Source organism: Kryptolebias marmoratus, linkage group LG8 (genome assembly GCF_001649575.2).
Source record: "Kryptolebias marmoratus isolate JLee-2015 linkage group LG8, ASM164957v2, whole genome shotgun sequence".
Classification (NCBI taxonomy): Eukaryota; Metazoa; Chordata; class Actinopteri; order Cyprinodontiformes; family Rivulidae; genus Kryptolebias; species Kryptolebias marmoratus.
In genome coordinates, this window is record NC_051437.1 from 4,155,425 (window position 1) to 4,161,844 (window position 6,420).

General features: G+C 39.0%; 1 protein-coding gene across 1 annotated transcript in view; it reads right to left on the reverse strand.

Moving 5' to 3' along the window:
• Positions 1-5,988, reverse strand: part of LOC108241798 (nucleolar protein 4-like) — a 134,673-nt gene extending 128,685 nt beyond the window's left edge. The window contains exon 1 of the mRNA XM_037976938.1: positions 5,873-5,988. The gene's annotated coding sequence lies outside the window, so the exon portion shown is untranslated. The remainder of the gene's footprint in view (positions 1-5,872) is intronic.
• Between the last annotated feature and the right edge of the window lie 432 nt (positions 5,989-6,420).

Genomic DNA, 6,420 nt, shown 5'->3' on the forward strand with positions numbered 1-6,420 from the left:
TATTCATAATAATATATTGGAACAAAAAGTCATAGCTGAAAAAGCGTTTCATTATTCAATTTTTATTGATGTTAGACAATGATTCGATGCATGTAAAATTAATAAGGTGACAAAACACTCCGGTGGCCCCCCCACCTAGAAAATGAATCCGGCACCACTGTTTATCACTTATATAAACTGAATGTATGCAAAGTGACAACACTAATACATTCGTCGTAGCCTACGTTATGAAATATTTACATGAATCATTGATACAATTATGATAGAAACAACAGAAACGATAGAGACAATAGATGAAAATATATCACGATAGACACTTTTCTATCGTCCCCACGATATGTATCGTTATATCGCCCAGCACTAGGCTGCAGCAGTAGCTCCTTCCATGAGTTTTTAACAGTTTGATTCTCTTTGTGATATCTCATAGAGGGATCATATAAAGGCTGATACAGGCAAACCAAATCAGCTAGAGCATCGAATCCATCCATTTTGAATGGAGCGCAGCGCGAGTTCTGAAGGTCTGCTTGTTGCCAGTATGCACAGATATTGTCGTGCCATTTGAGATGACAAAAAAGTCCAGACATCACCTGCACAGATATATCACCCATTGTCATTTGTTAGACTGACGAATTTCGGTTGAAAAAACTTTTTTTAAATAGTGCCCAACCTTGGATGGATGCAGTTAGAGAGGACATGGACATCATCATCATTATCATCAACTTTATTTATATAGTGCTTTAACACCAGCCACAGCTGAAACAAAGTGCTGAACATCAGTAATAAATAAAATAAGAGCATAAAAATAAAATGACAAGGCTAAACACACAATAATAAATTAAAAACTCAATTCCAAACCCAATAAAAATATGCAGTTAAAATCAATACCAGTAAAAATTAGGTAAAATCAAGTCTCAGTTGGGTTAAAGGCCAGTGAGTATAAAAGTATAAAAATAAGTTTTCAGATGGGTTTTAGAAATGAACAGTAAAGGGGCCTGTCAAATGTGAGACAGTGTCAGAGTGTTCCATAACTTAGTGGTACTAACAGAGGAGGCCCTGTCTTCTCTAAGCTTCTGCTTACACTTGAGAATGATCAGAAGCAGCTGGTCATCAGACCTGACTGACCTAAGAGGGAGTGTAGCAGTGAATAAGCTCCTTTAAAAAGGTGGAGCAAGGCTATTTAAAACCTTAAAAGCGAACAAAAGAATTTTAAAATGAACTCTAAAATACACGGGCAGCCAGTGGCGATAAGCCAGGTCAGGGGTAATGTGTTCTTCCTTACGTGTTCCTGTTAAAAGATCTGTAGCAGCATTTTGCACCAGCTGCAGACGTGTAATTGAGGACTGGCTGACTCCAAGATAGAGGGAATTACAGTAATCCATCTGTGATAAAATGAAAGCATGGATTCTTGTCTGAAACTATTGCCTTGAAAGAATAAATTTTAGATTTGCTTAAATGATAAAAACTAGACTTGACATAGGTGGAGTGAGGACAGAGGACACAGAAGACAGTTATTTTGTAAATGCAAAATGATAGCAGACTCCATGCATTTTGAAAAGAACAGGAAAAGCAGTGTACCAGCGTCATACAATTTAGTGCTCTAGAGGAGATGACACAAAGAATAAGCAGGAGACAAAGAAGAAAAAGTTCTTAAAGTAGTAGTACAAGGAGAAGAATAGGGAAAGTGTCACTTTGAAAATTTCAGAGAAAAGTGGATGACAAGCACGGACAGTTTCAAGAAAGTTGGGCTTAACAATATTTTTTGTTGAGTTTGGTGGAAATGTGCAGTCCTTAAAAAAAAAACACCTTGCTTGTCCAGGTTGGACCCCTTTTTGCCTTTAGAACTGCCTTAATCCTTCGTGGCATAGATTCAACAAGGTACTGAAAACATTCCCCAGAGAGTCTGGTCCATACATGATAGCATCACGCAGTTGCTGCAGATTTGTCGGCTGCACATCCATGTTGCAAATCTCCCATTCCACCACATCCCAAAGGTGCTCTATTGGATTGAGATCTGGTAACGTGGAGGCCATTCGAGTACAGTGAACTCATTGTTGTGTTCAAGAAACCAGTCTGAGATGATTCGCGCTTCATGACATGGCGCGTTATCCTGCTGGACATAGCCATCAGAAGATGTGTACAGTGTGGTCATAAAGGGATGGACATGGTCAGCAACAATACTCAGGTACACTGTGGCGTTGACACTGTGCTCAATTGGTACAAATAGACCCAAAGTGTGCCAGGAAAATATCCCCCACACCACTGCACCACCACCACCAGCCTGAACCGTTGATACAAGGCAGGATGGATCCACGCTTTCATGTTGTTGACGTCAATTCTGACCCTACCATCCAAATGTCGCAGCTGAAATCAAGACTCATCAGACCAGGCGATGTTTTTCCAATCTTCTATTGTCCAATTTTGGTGAGCCTGTGAGAATTGTAGCCTCAGTTTTCTGTTCTTAGCTGACAGTAGTGTCACCCGGTGTGGTCTTCTGCTATTGTAGCCCATCCACCTCAAGGTTCTACGTGTTGTGCAGTTAGAGATGCTGTTCTGCATACCTCGGCCGTAACGAGTGATTATTTGAGTTACTGTTGCCGTTCGATCAGCTCGAACCAGTCTGGCCATTCTCCTCTGACTTCTGGCATCAACAAGACATTATCACCCACAGAACTGCCACACTGGATATTTTCTCTTTTTCAGACCATTCTCTGTAAACCCGACAGATAGTTGTGCATGAAAATCCCAGTAGATCAGCAGTTTCTGAAATACTCAGACCAGCCCGTCTGGCACCAACAACCAGGCCACGTTCAAAGTCACTTAAATCACATTTCTTCCCCATTCTGATGCTCGGTTTGAACTGCAGCAGATCGTCTTGGCCATGTTTACATGCCTAAATGCATTGAGTTGTGATTGGCTGATTCAACATTTGCGTTAATGAGCAGTTGGACAGATGTACCTAATAAAGTGGCCAGTGAGTGTATATATGCATGCTAATTTTGATTAACTTGTTTTGCACATTTGATATTTTTTTCCATTTGTTTTGTTCCATCATTTGTAAGTAGTTTGTTTATTGGTGTGTAGAACTGTTAAAAAAAATCTTCAAATGATGCATATGTAGATCCATAAAATCAACCGGCAGAGTTTTTCTTTCTTTCTTTCCTTTTTTCTTTCTTTCTTTCTTTCTTTCTTTCTTTCTTTCTTTCTCTCTCTCTCTCTCTTTCCGTGGAGGGTGGGGTTTGCAGAGTGACCAACTCAAATAAACTGGATCACTTCAGTGAGTGGCTAAGATTTACTAGAGTCCATACATCTAATCAAATTTACCACCTCTAATTACCACCCTGTCCACAACAGGCAAAGAAAATGGACTGGTAGCATTGGTACCGAGAAAGTTAGAGAACAAAAATGGTGGAAAATCCAGATCTAGCTATTGTTCTGCATCATCATATTGTTCTGCTCCACCATGCATCATCATCAGCCTATGAGAGTGTGAACGCCTTCTCCACAAACCTGGAAAACTCAACTGTAGGTCATTTTGCTGCATGTAGTTGCAAAGGAAGAGGACACAGTTTTCAGCGATGATCAAGATGTTTCTGATTTTAAAAAACCTGCACCAAGAGTTTGATAAGCCGACTTTAAAAAGGGTACAATGTGACATCTTTCAGCTGTTCACAGACCAATTCTCAGGTGATGCAGAGACTGTCCCTAGCATGTTGCAAAATTAAGTTATTAACTTGCAGTACAACAGTGAATTCAAAGCTAAATTCAGAGAAGCACAGGGAAAAACAGACAAGATTGGAAAGTTTCAGAGAGGGCTGCGTTTATCTTTCCCAGAGCTGTCCAAAGTTTTTAGTCATGTATTGCTTGAAGTGCTTTTTGGAAGTGCATATTGATGTGAGAAGTTGTTCTCAACAATCAACTTTAATGAAAGCAAGTACAGGTCAAAGCTTACAAATGCCCATCTTGAGCTTTACTCAGAGTTTCATCTGCAGTGTCTATCAGGGTAAATGTGGCTCATCCATGTGGGCAAAAGAGGTGCAAATGGGTTCAGGATTTGTTAAAAAAAATAAGGTTGAATTGTTTAAAAGAGAAAAATTGCAATCAAAAAGTATAGACATTTTTGTATAAGGAAACTTTATAGAAGGACAATATGCAAAGTATTGTCAGTTGTGTTAGTGCATATGTATCCTAGTACTTCATTGATTAGTTCATTACAAGCTTTAGGTTATGGGAGGAACTTATTTGCATTTGGTGTAAAATATGAAACCCGTTGTCTTTTTTTGTTTGTTTTTTACTTAACAATTTTATATTTTACTATAATATTTGTCTTTAGCAATAAATAGAATAAGATAGACTACTGTGATGATTAAGGTTTACTAATTATATGATTAAAACATTTAATATTTATATTCACATGATATCCACGTCATACATACAGACACAAGTGTATGCAATATTTCATAAACTACCTAACAGGTATTTGTGAAACTTTCCAAGAGGAATTATTTAATGCACATCTGAACAAATCAAATATTGCAGAATTTTGATTCAAGATGGCCCCCACAGAAAAATGATCTTAACAAACATGAAATTGGCTATGACTCAGTGAATTTCACAGAAATTGAGCCAAAATTGTCTTTGGTAATTGCTGAAACTGATCTTCAACCTTTACTATGAGCACTAACTGGTTGAACAACATGTGTTCTTCAGACTTTGACATGAACAACTGGAGTCAACTCTTTTAGTAAACTATCTCATAAACTCCTGGACAAATTTTAATGAAAGTCCCAGAAAGTAATTATTGGATGTACATCTACAACTGATTATCCTTTTGAGTCAAAATAATTTAAGATGGCTGCCACAGCTAACTGGCCTGAGCACACAGAAAGATGACTTAACTTCAGTGAATTTTGCAGATATTGAGCTCAACTTTGGTGTGGTGGTAGGTAACAGTCATTTGCACCACATACTCTAAACACTATGAAATCCTAAGAGATATTGCATGAGATTGTGCAAAATGTTACTTTCAAGGGTTGCCCAAAATAGCTACAACTCCTTTATTTCTCATCAAAAGATGAGCCAAGTCTAAAACTGGCATAAAAGGTAGCACTCGACATCCATTCCTTCAAGAAATGCTAGGCCTTTAATATATGTGTGCATCTCCTTAATCTTGTTAAGTTTTATTTTGGCTGCAGCTTTTAGCAAAATCTGAGTGAGAGGTCTCTTGCTAACATTAAATGATAAAAACGTCTTAAAAACTAGAAAATTAATAATTAAATTAATTCAGGATTTGCCTTCCTTTTTCTCCCTTCATGACTGAAATTAAATCCTTCAGTGAATGAAACAGCCAGAATATTTGATCTCTAAGAGACAGAGGCAGTTCAAATGTTGGCCACGCCACTGACCGTTCCACTGTGCAGATGCTTGGTCATTCCTTAGATACCCATCCACACAAACAGACGCATACCACCTAAAGCTCTTGCAACGCGTGCGCCGGGGAAGTGAGAAGACATTGTGAGCATCTCACTGTATAATACTTCCTGAATGATGATGATAATGAGTAGAATCTGCTGCCTGCCGCAAGACGGAACGGCCCGGTGACGCAATCCCCGCCCCACCACTACCCATCACAACGACCAGCTAATAACTTCCTACCACCTTTTCACGAGCACTGTGTGCTCCAGCAGCAACAACTTGCCTTTTTTATTCCATCGATGTGTATAATAAATGAGAAGCACGGCAACGGCAACTCTGCATGCTACTCGAATTTCTCCTCCTCCCAATCAGTCAGCAGCTTCCAGGAAGCAAGATGGATAAAACCCCGAGCAAGAGAAAACCCCTTCGGACTGATTTTAAATAATAAACCGTCTCTTACCTGCAGGAGAACCAACCGCCACCGGGGTACTGCTGGCTTTAATTCTCCTGTTTCCTGTTCTGTTTCTTTTAAATGGACACTAAATCTGATATAAACAGGCGGGGAGAGAGAGAGCAAAAGGAGAACCGGAGGGGGCGGAGACACGGCCGATGATGTCACAGTCCGACAGCCAGAGGGAGAGAGATTGAGAACCATTCGTTCTTTCCATTTTCAATTGACTATCAAAAATCAAAAAATGAAAAACGGACTGGTTATTTTGTTTTTTGTTTTTTTATTATAACATCAGTTTTTTTTAAAGGTCTGTAAAAGTAATCTTTAAAAACTCCAGGTCATTCCAGGGTCTTACACTGCCCTGCTTTAACTGGGGCTGAAGAGCTGAGGTTCACTTTCAGAGATGTGGAGAAAGGTCCACTGGAAGCTCTCTGCAGCTTTCCTTCAGGTTTCTGTGTTCCTTGATGCTACAGGCTAAAATATAAGACACATAATATTTAAAAACAATTTAATTAAAAACAACTGGAAAAGGTTTTTAGTATCCTACTGTGTGTTAT